This window comes from Squalius cephalus (genome assembly GCF_949319135.1).
Source record: "Squalius cephalus genome assembly, chromosome: 3".
Taxonomy (NCBI): Eukaryota; Metazoa; Chordata; class Actinopteri; order Cypriniformes; family Leuciscidae; genus Squalius; species Squalius cephalus.
This window is the reverse complement of record NC_137124.1, coordinates 32,491,724-32,510,620: the sequence shown is the minus strand read 5'-3', so window position 1 is coordinate 32,510,620 and position 18,897 is coordinate 32,491,724. Positions and strand designations below refer to the sequence as shown.

The following is an 18,897-nucleotide window of genomic DNA, read 5'->3' as shown; positions in this document are numbered from 1 at the left end:
ACCAGAAAAGACCATGAGTCGGGACTCAAACTCGGGGTGCCTGAAGCACTGTTGCGCTATATGCCGGAGCGCTGTCCGCACTGCGATTGCTCCGATGTTTCAAAATATTATTTAACAAAACGTTGTAAACACTTTAAAAAAATTTAAAAATCAAATATGTATTAAATTTGTAATAGATTTTTGTTTGGTTGTGATGAGGCAGTTTGAGAACTGGTGTTCTAGAACATTTATAAAAAAAAAAAAGAGGCAAAACCATCACGTTTCCTACATTTAAACAATCCACTATAGTAGCACTAACCAAAGCCTGAGAACAAGGTAACACATACTGTAAACCCTAATGCTCAAAATAATGAATTGGTTTGACTTAAATTAAACAAATTGGTTTAATCAAATTAACTATTATGAGTATTTAGAACATTCTTTTTCTTTAGAGTTTCTCTTATGTTTTTTGTTTTTGTTTTGGAGGGTTACCATCATGGTGACGAGTGGAGAATGAGATTGGTTTGAGAACAGGTAAAGTGTTCTACATTGCTCTACTCTTTCAGCAATTGATATGCTATGCTAATGATATTAAAACATTGTGTTTACCAAGTAGAAAGTTAGCATTTACTGAATTGGCTAGTTAAAGCTAGCCGAGTTTCCACTACTAAAAGTTCCGATTACATGGTAATTTTAATTGAAATGTATGAATTAGCTTACTCAAATATTTCAAATTAACATCAATTAAAATCTGTACTAAATAAAAATCTGCCAGTTCTGCTTACTTAAACTTTGAATTTCTTAACTTAAAAATTTTGACGTAACTGATTACCTCATTTTTTTGGGGGGAGGAGTTTTGCCAACTTATTCGGTTTTACAGTGTGGTCCAAGTGCATAGGGTCAAATGACATCAGGGTCAAAGCCAAGCCCATTTGACCTGAAAATCATAGCCTGCCACTGTTAGGCCCTCCACCTGTGGTATGTGAGCATCAGAGTTTAACTGATAGGGAACAAACAGAGGCACAGTTTCAGAGAGGTCTGGGTTGGCCAGCACACCGGATTCCACACGTCTCCTCACTCAGTCCCTCGTACTTCTTCCCCTGGCCTGCTCGACACATTCTCATCCTCCTACCTGCCCTCTGTGACCTTGAGGGGGGGGCTGCCACGGTGACCCACAGTAAGCAAACGGAGAGAAAGGGAAGATAAGTTCATAAAGCCAAGGCTGTTTTAGTGAAAAACGACCTCCCGGTATCTCCCGGTCCCATGAGATGCAAGGTGGGCACGTGGCTCTTTCGTTCTAACGCGTGGGGAGGGATTACACATATTCCTCCCTTCATCTGTTATGGTTTGGTTCGAGCTGCCATGTTAACATGTTGTATGTGTTACCATTGCTCGCCAGCACGCCTCGTGCGCTGATCTCCGTATGAATATTGCCGGGGAGGTCGTGACCTCTATGCGCAATTTGGCTGTCAGAAGGTAGACAGCAGCTGGGTGAAGAGATGGGAGGTTTTTATAGTGTGTTTAAAAGGCTTGTTTACATTAAAATGGACATAAATGTTCTGACAGTATGAGAAACAAAACATATTAATGAAATTTATCCTTCAATAATAAAAAGAGGCTGTGGGGAAACCCAGCAATATTTTGTAAACTTTTTCTTTGATGGGAGTTTATACATTAAGTGTACAGGAGTTAGAAATTGCATAAAGATTTTTAACAGCAAAAAATAAACAAATGTAAAGTTTACTTTTTAGGCTGTGTTGATTATAATATGTTAAATAAAAAATAAAAAAATAAATAAAAACTGCACAGTGTGGGTCCTGTTTTTATTTTTTTAAATCTATATTTTCATAAAAGTATTGAGTTTTCCTGCATAATTTACAGCAATGGCTGTGACCATTTTTTATTTTATTTTTCCATTTGTAAGCAAAATTGACATTGCAGCTGAACTATACCCAAATGAATCAAATTGAATCAAATCAATTCAAATTGAGCGCTTTTGAATCAGAATTTAATTAAACTGAAAAAAAAAAAATTAATAATAATAAAACCTATTGATAAATAGCCCTAGTAACTATGTGACACCTGTTACACTGGGTTGCCTAAAACAGACAGACCAACGGGTCTCTGTCACTCGATTGGATATGATGCAAGCCAATCACTGAGCTCTTCCTGTCTTAAACACTTAATATATCTCCGACAAAATACCTCAGTCATATCTGCCTTCTGCTTAACACACACACACACACATACACACCCAAACAGAAACAGACACATAAATGCGCACCCTTAACCCCTGCGGGACCTGACACCAGCACCCTGCAAACATCATCCCCATCGGTAGAAAGGTTTAATCTTTCACTCTCCGCCATTTCAGAAGACCCTGACTCTTGTTTGTGCAGCCCCCTCCCCTCAATCTTTCCTTCCCTCTCTCCCTCCCTCCCTTCCTCTCTCCATATTTTCTCTCCTGCATCTGATTAAGTTAACAATGTGGCGTTATTTGCATGCTGATTTGGCGAGGTCCCTCTCCTCCCCGCTCACTCTCACAAACACAGGGGCTGGATCGTGGTAATGTGATAGCACAGCAGCCAGCCGATGCAATCTCTACCCCTCCTCCAAACCCAGGTGTGTGCTATCCACTTCCCTCTTAATTCCCTCCATGCTCATATTTTAGTCCCTCTTTATTTTTTCTGTCGTTCTGTGCCTTGTAAGGGTTGTATTATAATCAAATCTGGAGCAAAAAAAAAGGTTGGAGGAGGGGGTATATCCTGTCTTTTTTTTTTATTAATTATAGACCGCGGCTGATGTGAATGTATTCCGAAAGCATCTTCAAAATAGGTCGGCATACAGTTTTCTATTCTTATCACATTTAAATGTCAACATGGTGCAAAGCTCTACAAATTAGTTCAGGCAGACTTCAACCCCCATTTAACATTTAAAGCTCCGCTCAGTAAGCCCCCAATGTGTGATTCAAATCAGTTTACACACACATAAAAAGGAAGCGGTGCGTCTTTCAAACTTCTCATTTCAATACTGATATTATTGCCAACCTTTTGCCAGAGAATAGGCTGGCAGAGAGGGGGAAAAAAGAGCCACGAGATGAAGCAACAGAAACAATGCATTAGCTTTCATGAATTATATATCCGCTTTCATTCTGAACAGAATCGAGGATTTTCTGAGCCTATGCATATATCCTAGACAGGAATGAATAAATCAGGATGGTGGGGTCATTCCTTTTTACATGCATTGAGAGCCATATCGGGATAATAATGTCCACATAAAACACTTACTGTGGCTCATTTGGAATGCAAGCGATGCAAAATTTCTCCCTGATTCTCGTATGTCAATGGAAATGTCCCGAGGAGAGCTGCTGTATCAGGACATTTATTTGTTACAGAAGATGGCAGAGGCGAATATTGAAGGACTGGGCTATTTCTGATGACACCAGAATTCTGAATATGGGCGGATGGGGATGATTTCTGAGCTTCGACACAGTAAAACAAGTGAGTTTACTTTACAACCACAGGTCTATATCTACCACATAAAATGACGGTTGTATTATTAATAGTCAAAGAGGGTATTAAAACACCTTAACATGTTGTAACTCAAGCCAATTGACTCAACAGCACCGCATGGCTACTCCTTAACAGTTAACGTCTGTTCACAGGAAACTTTCCAAAGCTAGAACAATGATTCAGACCCAAAGCCATGGATCAGAGCAGGCTGCTCTGTCGCTCAGTTGACTCAGCATTATAGGGCAGAGAGGCTAAGGGCCCAGGGGATGAGTTTCACACCTCTAGCTGTTTTATGCCAACGAGCGCCATGCATGACCCTGCAAGTCTGCTCCAGACAGCCCTGGAGGAGCACTCGCTAGGCGTGTGAGGATAGGACGTGCTCCTCACGCCTCATTACCCAAACGTCCTATCTAAGTCCCCTAGTCACCATCGGCAGAGCGGAAAAGGCTACGGACGTGCCTCCATGGCCTCATATACCCACTCCTTAGTTTTAGCCTAGCAAGCTTCCTCTACACCGAAGGGATCCTTTGCTATCCAAAGTCCTTTGGCCAGGATTGGTATTCATGTTGGTTGTCTCAAAGCTGCCATTACCCAGCTGTCTTTGAAAAACCATCTTCGAAAACGTTGTGCCTGCCATAACCCGAAAAGCCTTGGCTTCAGATTGGAGGGATGCCAAAATATTGAACCAATGAAGCTACAAAAAACATTTACCTGATCTGAATCCCCATTTATTCTTCTGTCCGACATGCCAGTGCAATGCCCTCACCTCATCTCGTAAAATGAAGGTAGGCTCTCAGACCAATCATCAGTCGTCCTCTTTGGCTGTGGCTGGAATAGTGCCTTTTAAATGCGCTATAAAGGCAATTCGCTCTAAATGTGCTCTGGGTGTGCCTAATATGTCCGCAGCCAAATGTCAAAAGAGTTATATATCCCTTTATGCACAGAAGGGCCCTGAGGGCTTTAATTGACTATGGTGTAAAGAGAGTTGAGGAGAGGTGAAGGAACATGATGAAAATGAATACTGTTCATTATCAGACAAACAGAGCCCAATGGCGCTCCTAAAATTGGCAGGGAGCGAAGATTTCCCAATGTTAAAGCACATTTGTCCACCAAGTAATTATCGGACTGAACTTTCCATGGCATTGTTTCAAAATTATAAAGAATTATGCATTTTTCACATTTAATGTTTGTGAGTGGCATAGGGCTGCCAACTGAAGCCCGTGCGAGTGTGTGCGTATAGCCGATCTAATATAAGCCTACACTCTATGTAATTGAGTTAATGCAGGTATAAATGCAGGTCTGCTTCACTGGGTTACAAAATCGAGTCCCAGCAGATTAGCTTTTAACTTCCAAAACATATTACTCTATACTTGTAGTTTATCCCTCTTTCTATCCCAGCACATTTCAATACGCCCATCTCCGTTACGTCTGTGATATTCCCACTCTCTGCGCTGCGCTCTACGACCGCCTGGCAACTTCAAATATTTATCAAATGGAGGAGGGGAAGAGAGAGCCCTCTCCATCCCGCTACAGTCATTTACCAATTATTTTGAGTACCTGCTGACAGGTACGTGTCACAGTCAGCTACCCTTCCCCAGTCCTTCTCCTCACATGATTTACCTTTCCCCCTGCTGAGGAGGAAGCCGCCAAGCTACAGGCAGGAAGACAGAGGAAGTGTGGCAGAAGAGGGCTGCTGTGGCATACAGCTGAAGTTCTCAGGCTTTGATTCAGGAAACGGTTGATTTGAGGAGGAAAAAAAAAGCCTTTCTTTGTCAATGCATTAGAGGCAGAGAATGACAGAGAAAACGTAGAGGCGAACTGACAATTGGGTCGGAATAGAAAACAAGCTCATTAAACCAAGGAGAGCGATTTACCAACAAAACACCTATCAAGGTCTGTCACTGTATATTCTAGCGTTTGAAAAAAAAGAAACAATATACGCACCTAAAGCATCACACGCACTTCTGACAGTGTGTATTTCAGTCTACATTAGTGTCGAGTTGAAAAGCTGAGGGATGAGGACTTAAATATCTTTTTGTTGTAGGCCTAAAAAAGCAAAAGTGTTCTCTTTAAACAAGCTCTAAATCAATTATGTTTCAGTGTATTTATATGTATGTGAAAGACTGTGAAAACAGGACGAATATGCTTGTGTGTGTGTGTGTGTGTGTGACTGTATATATGTGAGAGCATTGTGTGTTTGAGCCACAAAACACTGAAGGCACGAATTACTGCTCTCATCTGAGCAAGGAATAAATGAACAACTCTCCAATGCGCGTGTGTGCATGCACCTCCTCGAGGGGGCACTTCACAGCACTATCAACGTTCTCTGTGCTCCAAATTGTCTGTTTTCTGTCTTTTGAGAAGCAGCAATACTCTATGAAAAACAGCAAAGATTAAAAAAAAAGAGAGTGTGTGTGAGTGTGAGAGAGAGAGAAAGAGAAAGAGAGAGAAAGAGAAAGAGAGAGAGAGAGAGAGAGAGAGAGGGGGGGGGGGGGGGGGGTAAATGAAGATAAGAGACTGGCTAAGTACTAGGTATTCTCCCTCTCTTCCCTTTTGAGTTTCCATGATGGCTGGATTACAAAGGTGATCTGACATACAGGTCTGAGATTATCAGAGGAGAGAATGGTGTACAGCAGTGCTTCTCAGCTGGAGGGGCATGACCAAAACGGGTGGGGTGGCAGATATGTTTTGATAAGGACATAGACAGCCGGGTTGGGGGGGGGGGGGGGGGGATGATGCTAAATATATAAATAATAAAGTGCAACTAATCATATAACTGCGGATATTTACCTCAAATAATTTTAATAAATAGGCTTACCGACCTTTGAAAGGGAGGAGAAAAGTGCTTCCCATATTTTTTTGTTATTTCCAAAGGTCACGCATCCAATCAAACTCTACAGTATCTTGGTGGAAATGCATCTGTCATTGGGTAGAAGCTAACAAATAAGGCTCATTTCAACATGAACAAGTTGCTGGGCATGTCCTCATCCTCAAAAACTATGAACAAAACAACACTAAGGGATTTAAAAAAGGATCAAATAAGTTTTGTGCAGATAATTATTTGGCTGCTTAGAGCATTGACTAATTGAAATTCAATTCTGTATGATAAACAGTTTTAGTAATGTGTTAGGCCACCACTTGATATCTAAAGTACTCGACATCCACTTAATGTTCAAAAGGTCTAAAGCAAAATCAGTCAAGAACCACTGCCATAAAAGACCCTGGGGAATGACTTGATGGAAAACCCATAGGAAGGTTTTATAATACAACTAGGCTTTCTCTTGTATCATATTATTTTATCTTATGAAAACATAAAGTAAGAAGACAATAACTATAGACAATTTACGACTGTAAAATAATGTGGGAGCCATTTTTTTTTTTTTTTTTTTTTTTAAGAATCTTTTAATTCATGGTGTTTTATGATGTCAATGAAGTTTGGAAGTCAATGAAGTTTTGGTTACCACTGACTTCCATTGTATGAACAAATATATAAATCCTTTTTTTTTTTTTTTTTTTTTGACATCTTATTTGATGTTCCACAGAATATAAAGAAAGTCACACATGTTTGGAACAACATGAAGGTGAAGAAATGTTGACAGAATTTTACTTTTTGGGTGATGTGATTATCTGTAATTCTCGGTCCTGTACATTTATACAGTACTTATTCTCTGACCCTAAAAGAGAGAGAGAGAGAGAGAGAGAGAGAGAGAGAGAGATGGTGGCGCTCTGTGAAGCTCACTAAGACATCTCTATTATTTCTCTAGTGTGTGACTAGCAGATAGGAAGGAGATGTGTCTTCATGCTGTGATGTTTTGCGTTTTTCTGCTCTGCCAGAACCACTGCTTGGTTCTAATCCCACATCCTACCAGTGACCCGGACCCGCTGCATTACAATGCTATCGAGCCACGCGCGATACGCCTCTAATTGAAAAAGGCCCTGCACCATGTCTAAGACTCTCCTTGCAACTCCAGCGCATGTTGTGTCTGCATGCGGAATCGGATCTGTAAGAGGCTTACGAGCTCGTGTGCATGTCTGTGTGAGTGTGTAATGCTAAGCATGCATGTGGGTGCATATGAGCATATGTGCGATATGTTTAAAACAGAGTAGATTGATATTTGAATCAGCCAGGCAAAGGAACAAATTAACCACCTTTACTTGGTTTTAATTACAACAAAGTCCACCTCTGTAGCAGAGAACTAAAAATACACGCAGGATTTCCCTGTGGGACTGAAGTTAGCATGCCTTACGGCTGCTCATACCTCAAACACACACACACACACACACACACACACACACACACACACACACAAATACTTTAACACCAGAAATAAAACAGGCCATACATCCTTACTGTGTATTTTGGGATCTCAGTCTAATTCAATAAGTTAATGCTACAAAAAAAAAAAGATACCTTTAAAAAAAGAAAGAAATAGAAGAAAAGAAGGAGAAAAAAATCAAATTTGAAAAGAGAGAGCAAAAGGCACAGGGGAATATTAGATGAATCCAGGTCTTAGGGGTGTTCCAGCGAGTAAAATAAGGTTGAACCTCAATAGGATCAACATTCAGGGCAAAACTGCAATAAAAGTAGAAATGTGACAGGGAAAATGATCTGTAATTAGGACAAACAGCACTAAAAGCAAGTTCAAAGATAATTGTTTTTGGAGGGGCGTGTGACTGACTGCCAGGATTCCCAGGGTGGCCAGTTTGCTTGTGTGAAGATTGAGAGTGAGAGAGAGAGAGAGAGAGAGAGAGAGAGAGAGAGAGAGAGAGAGAGAGAGAGAGAGAGAGAGAGAGAGAGAGAGAGAGGATGCAGATTGCTGGAGAGAAGGAAAGACTATGATAAAAGAAATTAAAGATGAAGGACTCTGCATAAAAAGGTTAAGAGGGAGGAAAAAGCACTCAACAGCAGGACAGAAAGAGAAAAAGCAAGAGTATAAAACTGAGCGAGAGGGTGAGGAGAAAGTCACTGAAGGTAAGATCAGTCCATTTGGGAAAAAAATAAAAGGAAACAATTTTTAAAAAAGTGTGAGAGAAAGTTAACAAAGACACCCTACCGAACAAGCACTAATCCATCATAAGACCAGGCATAAAAAACAACAAGTGTCCCAACACCCTTATCCGCACACACATCTCCACACAAAGACTGCTATTGTTGTTGGTTTTCACAACACTATGGCCTTTGATGGATTCTGCAAGCTAAAGAATAGCGACACAATAGATGGCAGGGGTCAGGGAATAAAACGCATTATGAATTTTTTTTTTTTTTTTTTTTTTTTTTTTGATGTTTGTAAAACTGCCCAGGCCCCACGTTTGTATTAATCACCTGAGGAGGCTGTTGCGTTCCCAAGGAGATTTGACGGTCAGGGGAGGAGGGACCTCAAGGCCGTCCTTCATAACTTTACATGCACTTTCTCTGTCTGTCTGTGTATCAGGAAGCTGGAAAGCAGCAGGAAATCTTGACAATGTGAAATGCTATAAATGATACAGTTTTATTTTATTTGCAAAACTGCCCGGGTGGCCTTCTTTTTTTTCACCCATTTCCTCTCCGTAAGATGAAGTCACACTTGGCGTGTGTGAAACATAAGCATAATTGTGCTTGAACTGACTCAGGCAAGACCTAAAAATACACACAATGGCAGTGAGATGAGCAGAGACAGATAGAGAGAAAGAGGGGCGCTTGTCCTTTAGCAGTGCGTGCATTCTCCCTATTTTCCCACACATGGCAATAACACGGGAATAAACGGATGCGAGAATTAAACCTCATTGTCCGCAGACATGTCCTGCTATATTTAGTTCATGTTTTTTTTTTTTTTTTGTAGGATGCGCTGGGGTCGCTTTACGTCGACAAAACATTGTGTCGACGATGCCGTATCCGTCTCTATCTATGCATGTTTGAAAAGAAAAAAAGGGCAGAAAAACAATTCATCCGTGCAATTTTTGCAATTAAAAAAGACACAAAAATAATTATTCCGCAGCACACTCGAGCGACACATCCTGAATCCACGAAGCACGGATCACGTGTTTAATAAAAAGGTTAATCAGTTGTTAATCAGAGGATTAATAACTTGTTATTTTCTTTACAAAACCATTAATATTATGCCATAAATATTTAATGCTGATGGGTGTGTTTTTTCTTCTGTTTTTTCTTTCAATGGGCTGGGAAGAGAAGACTGCAAGAATTGGGAATCCACACGCTAATGTGCATTAATCATTCTTTGTTAAAGACAAATAAATTCCTTCATGTTTATTAATACAACCTCGGAGACAACAATACACATTACATTATTTAGAAAGTTATTAATAAAGTATTTATCAGCAGTGCCACTACAGGACAGATAAGGCAAAAAGCTGGCTAATGTATGTACGCAACAGTCACAGACCCTCCGGACATGGATTATTACGATTTAAACAGTGGTATTATCACTTTAGGATGGGCTTGAGGTGGCTGAACCTGAAGTCTTCTCTTGTAGGTAAAACAGGATCCCAAAAGTTTGACTTGAGGAAAGATTTTTGGTTCATTTCTGGGAGAAAAAAAACAACAACAACAACAAAACGTCCCTGCCAATCTGCTAATCAAAGCAAAACAAATATTGCATTTCTCTCGCTCCATTTGTTTGAACGAATATATCACATTCCCAAAATACTCATTCTCGGTTCAAATGTAATTAAATTGTGCCTTTAGTGAAAACATGCAGTGGTTCTCCAATTAGTTATGTTTCTGTCATTCAAAAAAAAAAAGAAAAGAAGGAAAACTGGACTTGGGCGCGCCCAAGGCACTGTCGCTTCCCGGAATGAAGCGACGCCTGTGTGTTCGGTAGGTTGAACATCAACGCAATAGTTTAGTTTTTGGTCTTAAGACTATTGATGGAGAGAGCAGAGTACACAAACAGTGTGGGTGTTTTGATTGAAGTGAGTTAAAAATACAATTCTATTGATTTCAACTGTGATAGTGTTTGAACAACAGGAAGCGTGAGGGGTGCATTATGATGGCACAGACTTCGTGATTGACTGATTAAAGAACTATACATGGTGCTTTGTAAAAATAATGATGCGAGTATGTGAGGCTGGAAGTGTTTGATTAAAATTGCTCTGAAACTGTTAAGTACTGTAGTTTAAGGTAAATTGCTAGGTAGAAAGATAGCTGTCAAGAAGCAGGAAGATGTTTCTCGGCGGTTTCTATCTTCCTCCTTACACACTTTCTCTGTGGCTTTGATAATTATATTAGCCCTCAATGCCCTTTTCTAGTCAAAATCATTATTGTAAGAGTATCAGTCTGACATAACATATTCTTATAAACAAAAACTAGTAAACTTCAACTGTCCTCCAATATATATATATATATATTGTTTTTGCTAATGTATAAGCATTCAATTATTATTATTAATAATAATAAATGTGATTAATAGGATTATTAATTATTAAAAAAAAAATATGATTTGAGAGGATCATTCAAATAATTCAAAAAGATAATAATAATAATAATAATAATAATAACAACAATAAATAACAATAAAGAAGTTTATTTTTATTATTCTATCTTTTTTCTTTTTTGAATTATATTATTATAATAATTACATTTAATTACATTATTACAATCAATATAACATTTTTTTTCATTATTATATATTATTAACGATAATATTGTTAATAATATATAATAAGGAAAATAAATATTGTTATCTATATACTTCCATATTTACACATATCAACAAAGTCAAACAGAACATGAGCGTTGAACATACAGAACTTGAACTGCGGTTGGAAGGCTCTTAACACAACATCACTGAACTGAGTAAAAATATATATATTTTCAAAGTTGGGTTGTATTTTGATTGAATAACTAAATGGATTTCTCGCAAAATGCAATCCATCTAGCTGTCAATGCATCCATCCATTCTGTCAACAATCTAGTAGTGGCCCCATGCTGTCAAAAAAATAAATACATATAAATAATGCACGTCTACGTGCCTTTAATGGATATCAACTGGGAACGACTTGAGTGAACCCTCCACAAATCTATGAGCCTGAAGCCACTGGTGAGTAATTGTCGAATAAAATGTTTGCTATGCTTCACACTTTCTTTCACATTAATAAATGGAAAATGTGGCCATGACTCCATCCAATCCACCAGCTTTTATAGAGTCCTCCGGACCAGACGTCCAGATGGACTCCATCAGGAACAAAAAAAAAAAAAAAACATCTCCACAATGCCATAGCACAACGCACCATCGTGCCACCCCGCATGGCATTTAAACAACCTTCATCCCTTTGTCTCCAATGAACAGAAAAACCACAGAGAGAGAGAAAGAGCGAAGGAAGAAAGAGCAGGAAAAGAGCCAAAAAAGAAGCCCAGAGAAAGTGGGAGAGAGATCCATTTTGTGTTTCGGTTAAACACTGATTTCATCACTGGACTAAAACACATAACTTTAAAAGCGAAATCAAATATTAAAAATGACAGGCGGTATAAGTATGGTGAGTGAGCCGGGGTCACGGAGGGAGGAGGCGCGGGCGGCTTGTCAGCCACTATCTGTCAGAGTGAATTAGAAACAATCAGGGGCGACTGAAAGGGAAGGTGATTGTTATTAAGCAGCGGGGCTGCGAGCAAGCTCCCCCAGATGTGGCCATGCATATAAAAGAACAGGAAGCCAGCAGTTTAATTCAGGAAGCGCTAGAGAACACGGCCCGCACAAAGGAGGAAGGAGGAGGGGGAGGGATGAGAGCAGGAGAAAAAGGCCTTTTGTTACTAATAAGCTGGAAGTTACTTTGATAACAGGCAAGGGTTAGGCACCGGAATAGAGGCAGCTCCCCCTTCCTCTACGTCGCTGTCTCTCGTGTGCGCGCGAGCGCTCGCTTGTTTCATCCTCGATTCATATTTTCAGGAGGACAGGCCGCACCAGTCAGTCAATATCTGTGGGGGAATATAATGGGAGTGGAGAAATAAGGGGTGAAATGTAGATAAGTTGACCTTAACAAGGGTGAGGAGAAGAGACAGCCACAGCCATATATCAATTACCCAGCTGCAATCACACTCTGATGATGTGGGAGAGGGTTCGGGATGGACGACCCCTCCCTCCGCCGTCCCTTGACGATCCCTCTCTCTCTCTCTCTCTCTCTCTCTCTCTCTCTCTCTCTCTCTCTCTCTCTCTCTCTCTCTCTCTCTCTCTCTCTCTCTCTCGTTTTCCTGTCTCTCTTTCCACAACCAGCTCGGGGAAGCTCCTCGGAGGCAGCCATCATGGCCGCAGATTGTAGTCAGGGGCGACGGGGGGTGGGTGGGGGAGATGTGTACAATATGTTTTTCAAAGGGAGCGGAGACTCGATTTGAATGATAAGAAAAGACGCTAATCTGCTGCGCTATGGCCTCAAAGGCACTTCCACTCTGACACTCCAATCCTCCCGCCACATGGGGAAACACGCACGCTCGCACGCATGCTGACCCGAAGGGGCAGAGGACTCTGTCGCACATGTCCAAACACAGCCAGCGAGTAGCTACAAACATCAGGAACATCAAACATGGCTACTTTCGTGCAACTCTGACAACGGTGACACCAGGCTGCCAAAACTCTCAGCGCAGAAACAGACGAAACTGAGGACTTTGGGTAGACGCTCATTGTGATAGTTAGTACAATTGTACAACGCGCTGTTAATATATGTAAGCTTGCATCACCTTACGTGGAGGAGAGAGTCTCTAGAGAGAGTGGTTTTGTTTGTTCTCCCCAACCTGTCAAGAGAGACTGCTAACTTCAGCTATGCAAATACTTCACCAGTCGAAAAATAAAAAAAAATGAAGAGTGTCATTCGAAAAGTCTGTCTTTCTTTAAATGATGGCAACGCTTTGATTTCCAGCTTTCTTTGTAGTGAGAGATATCTATGGAAATTATCCCTGCCTTGAGATTTTTGTGTGTGTGTGTGTGATCCTGTAATAGCTATAACTGTTAAATAAAAGCCACGTTTTCTTCTGAGATAGAAACATAGCAGATTCAGAAGCATGTCACCCGTCTCTGTTTTTTAAGCATGATGTGAGGATCTGTGACTGGAGGGTTGTGGTGTTAAACATGCTATTGCTAAATATTACCTCAGGGAGTAACAGTGTATGTATATATATAACACCTGAGAGAGGGAGAGAATGAGAGAGGGTGAAATGAGGGGGAGTGGAGCATGTTACAAAAATCCAGGCGAGACACATATGGACTGATTGCAAATTAACAAGAGAAGAGAGGAAGAACGTTAGAGAGGGATAAAGGAAGCGAAGAAGGGTAGTGATAGTTCACCTGAAAATAAAATTCTGCATCATTTACATATGAGTTTATTTTCTCAGTGGAATATAAAAGGCGAAATTTAGCAGAATGTCCGAGCTGCTCTATTCAATACAATGAAAGTGGATGGGGACTGGAACTGTCACTCTGCAAAAAGGAGCAAAAATGCACAATTCAAATGTACAATTCATGCATCATAAATGTGGTCCTTATGGCTTATGAACTCTATTTCAAGTCGCCTGAGCTATAGACCTTATGTAGCCCCGCCACTTTTCAGCGCTGCGCTCGTTGTCTTTTGACTTCCGGTCTGTATTTTCACAGCGATCTTGCGTATTTATGAAAATCTTCCCGGTCTACTGACATTTGTTAAGACGTCTGCTTTAAACATTACAATCCTCATGATAACTTTCGTTAACTTTATATTAAAGGGGTCATATAATGGTACATGATGCACTTTTACAAGTTGATTGTACTGAAATGTGTGTTGGCAGTGCCTGTACACAACCATCATAAAATGATAAAAAGAGTAATCTTCTTATATGTTTTCCCCCATCTCAAATCAAGCTGTTCGATTTTGTGACGTCACAAAATCGACGCCCCTCCCACGATGGTTGATTGACAGCAGCGTTTCAACACAGACCCGCCCTCGTGAGCGAGCTGTCAATCATAGCCCGCGCTGACCGGCGCGTTCATTGTTGATAGCTGGAGCACTGTCTATGAGAAGAATGGCGTCTAAGCGATTGTGGTGTTCTGTTCTTGGGTGTAATAAGGAACACAGCAGTCATTTTGATGTTCCTAAATCCGAACCGCTGAAGACGCAGTGGCTGAGTTTGTTTTCGAAGGGAATATTCCCCACGATCAACATAAATACTTTCATGTTTGCGCGAATCATTTCACTGCTTTACAAACGAGGTCAGTAAAAAGCTGGTTATTTGCTAAGAAGCTGCTCTTGAAAAAAGGATTGGTACCAACTATTCGTGTTCCTGCTGCACCTCCAGAAGAACTGAAGTGAGTGTAACGTTTTATTAACCTTTATATTAATATTTATATTAATCTTTGCAAATCGCTTGCTGCACTCTTCACTATGAATGCGGCTGTTTACACTCAGGGTACATTACGGCATGTTTTCTATGTATGACGTTCTCAATATAATTCATAATCCCATGTTTATAATGAACAACGCGTTATGGTTATTGTGTTATTGTGTTACAAACGGTGTACGCACAGAACAAAGGGGCGGGGTGAGCAAAGCTCATTATCATTTAAAGACACATGCACTCAAACGGCGTGCTGAAAACAGAGCTGTTTTTGACCAGGTAAAATGAGTGTTTTCTTTCAATACTAATGAGAATTTTTAATTAAAGTATATTACAAACTTTTAATTTAGACCCTAAAGAATCATATTAGCTTGTACAAAAATGACATTATATGACCCCTTTAAGTAAATCCACTTCAAAAGCTAATTACTCCAGGACAGCAATGCCATAGAAATATACAGAGCGACTGCAAAAACGGAAGTTCAAAGACAATATTCTAAAGATGGCGGCGCCTTCGTTTCTCTGGCGCATAAGGTCTATAGAGTGCAATAGTTATATGATTTAATGGAACAATTATTTGAAAATCAATCAAAATACAAGGATACAATTCCAGCATTGCAGATGACAATTTAATAAAAAAAAATATATAACATTAAAAATATTCATTTAAAGATATACAGTATGTATAGAAAAAATATAGTTTGTTTATAGCAAAATATAGAATTATAAATATATACAGTATATAATTAAGAAGTTTGATAGTGAAGGAAGATTACATCTACTATTACGTCATTATCAGTGTTTCATTGGTGGACATTTCCTGTCTGGGATAATCCTGGGTTATGGGTTATTTTCACCAGGAATTCTTTTGATAAACATATTTTACAAGTAAGTAATAATAACAAGTGGGTTCATAACAAGTTCATAGTTCACATTAGGTCTGACTTTAAAAGGTTTATACGTTTTTTTTTTTTTTGTTTTTTTAAATCAATTCCCCTATGTAGAAAATGAATGGGACTTTTACTTCTAATACCCAAATGTTGCACTCTACAAGATAGCTTTGTGTGAAGAACAGACTAAAGTGTTTTTCATTATTCACTGAAAATCTTGCTTGACAGCTGTGGTCACCATCAACTTTCATTGTATAGAACAGAGCAGCTTGGACATTCTATTATAAATAAGTCCCTTTGTGTCCTAGAGAAGAAAGTTTTGAAAAACATGAGGGTGGGTAAATTATTCATTTATGAGTGAACTGTTCCTTTAAGGAAAAAGAAAAGAGATTGTGAGATTGATAAAGTTACAATGAAGAGAGAGATGGTCCATGTAGTCCTATCGTCTCTTCTCCTCTCAGGACATGTCTTAGATTTCAGTGTGATTAGATAGTCAGGGATAGAGAGATGTTCTGAGGGAGTATTAGTAATTAATCACTACTGAAGCTGGGATTTCCACTCTCACTGTCTCGTCCACACACACACACACACACACACACACACACACACACACACACACACACACACACACACACACACACACACACACACACACACACACACACACACACACACACACACACACACTTCCTTTAACCATTCAACAAAACACAAAGAGAAGGGAAAAAACGCCAGAAAACAAAATAAATAGAAATAAAAATAGCAAAACAATGCAACAAAAAATGCATTAAGCAGAGGCTTAAGAGGCAATCGGTTCTCTTTGTGGCATGTGCTAATTATTACTGTGCCCATAATGGGCTCCAGTCTCCTCCATAGACGATGTCTTAACACCTATCATTACTGAATGAAAGGGTGACCATAAAAAAAGAAAAGGGGAGAAAAAAAAATCAGAGGCCTCCACTTACAGCTCTTACCACCCCTTCCCAATCTTTTTATTTTTTTCTATTTTTATTTTTTATTTTTTTCTGTACTATGAATAAATTTAGTCTGTCCCGGACATGAAAATGTCAAATACCTAAAATACACCTAGGCTAAATAGCATATTAATTTTTAATGCTCCTTCATCCTATGCTGCTATTCTCATATCTAGTATGTCTGCCAACAGCTGTTGCAGGCTCTCTCATAGGGGATTTATAATCTATCTAAAAGTGTGCTGGAGCATTGTTCAGGAGGAGGAGGAGGAGGAGGAGGAGGAGGAAGAGGAGGAGACTTTTTATTCATGGGCTGCTTTTACCTCTAATTTCCCCTAAAAATTTTTTTTTTAAATCATTACTGCCTTTTTTCATTCTTGATTTTGATTAAAAGATCACACTTAATGATCCAAACATGCAATAAAATGCATGACACACCTTTTACCCCCGTGTATATATTTCTCAGACTGGGTTTATTATTGAAATTCAATTTCTGTATTTAATTTTCCTGAAAGTCAGGCATGTCATCGCAATATATAAGGTAAGTTATCATAATGGAATCTGCCAATAATTAAGCAAAATGTAAAACGATTTGAAAATTGAATTCATGAAACATTTAGAAATGTACAAGGTAACATACAAAAATATACAACAATTAATTTGGACTTCTGAGATTTTAATTAATAAATATAATCAAATTTACTCTTTAAAACATATGACAACTTACCCTGACCTGACATTTTTCTGACTCTAGTCTAAATATACACTACCATACAAAGATTTATGATTACGTAAGTTTTTTTTTTATGTTTTTAAAATTAGTCTCTTGTTTTTATTAAAACACAGTAAAATGTAATATTGTAAAATATGATTAGAATTGAATATAACTTTTTTCTTGTATATATATATATATATATATATATATATATATATATATAATTATTTAAATTATATTAATTTTTTTTAGCATCATTACTCCAGTATGCTGATTTTCTAATATGCTGATTTGATGCTCGAGAAACATTTCTTATTATTATTAATGTTGAACATGTTGAAAAAAAAACATAATGAACAGCAGTGTATATTAATATGATGATATTATAATTTTGAAAAGTTGGATAGTAAAGTTCAATAAAATTATCATTTGAGAGCATGTTTGAAACTCACATACAAAACCCACAACACACAAGTAATCAGACTTTTGACACAAAATCTTTTAGATACTAAGATACAACCCTTTAGACAACTAGCTCCGGTCTACCCTACTGTATATCTTTTATGTGTATTTCGATCTTAAAAAAAGAAAAGCAAATTCATGATGGTCATACATGAAACATGTCACTGAAGAGGCTTGAACCAGATAGAAGAGCAAATTGGAGAAGCAATCACTCTAAATTGGGCTTTTATATGTAATTTAGGTGTTCGGCTTAAAGACACATCGCAGGAGAAGATTACAACCGTTCGGCACAAAACGTGCCACTTCAAATGGACTGTCTGTTAGGGATCAGACTCTGGGATCAGTTAATCTCATCCTGACACTGATGATTTGAGACCAACGGGTAAGTGAGCATGCTTCATGTCTTATCTAAGGACCACTCAAGCGCACAGATCTGGGATCAGAAATGTATGTCCTGTATCTGGTCCAGGAGCGGTGTCACATTACAACTACCGAAAGGAGGAGCAGTGTGGGGCATGAGGTGAACTTTGCTTACCTGATCACTCTAACAGCATACTGGTCCGGGGCCCGTCAGGTTGAAGAGACCGTGACTCACCCCGCCACTGAGTCTGTACGGCAACAAGCGATGACAGCAGCGATGAGTCTTACTCTGTCAGCAAGAAAGAGAGAGGGAGAGAGAGAGAGGATGTCAGGCCAAATGTAACAAATTCACTGAATCACAGCAGTAGCACAGAGGTCAAGGAAAAGCAGCCGAAAAAGGTTAAAGATGAAATCAAAGCCTTGGCTCAGAGCGCTTCTGAAAATCTATCCCAGCAAGGCAAGGCCACCGCTGACGCGCTCGGCAGACAAGAAGCTAAATACTGCACGCCACTCTGGGATCTTTCATTTTCAGCCGATCAATAAGGACTTATATTTATCAGGATTCCAAGCAGCTGCCACATCTGACAACCTCCACTTCATTTTCGCACTCCGCCCTCCCTCCCTCCCTCTCTCCCTCTCTCCCTCTCTCCCTCTCTCCCTATCTCCCTCTCTCTCTTTCTCCCTCTCTATCCATCCATCGTCCGGCCCGTCTTCCGTG

The 18,897-nt window shown here is 39.4% G+C and overlaps 1 protein-coding gene across 9 annotated transcripts in view; it reads right to left on the bottom strand.

The window, feature by feature from the left end:
* znf536 (zinc finger protein 536) overlaps positions 1 to 18,897 on the bottom strand; it is a 319,313-nt gene that overhangs the window by 102,801 nt on the left and 197,615 nt on the right. For 8 of the 9 annotated variants that reach the window (XM_079866033.1, XM_079866036.1, XM_079866039.1 and 5 more), the window contains one exon: positions 18,355 to 18,468. The gene's annotated coding sequence lies outside the window, so the exon portion shown is untranslated. Of the gene's footprint in view, positions 1 to 1,035; positions 1,060 to 18,354; positions 18,469 to 18,897 lie in introns of those variants that run through there. The other variant, XM_079866042.1, reaches the window with a different exon arrangement.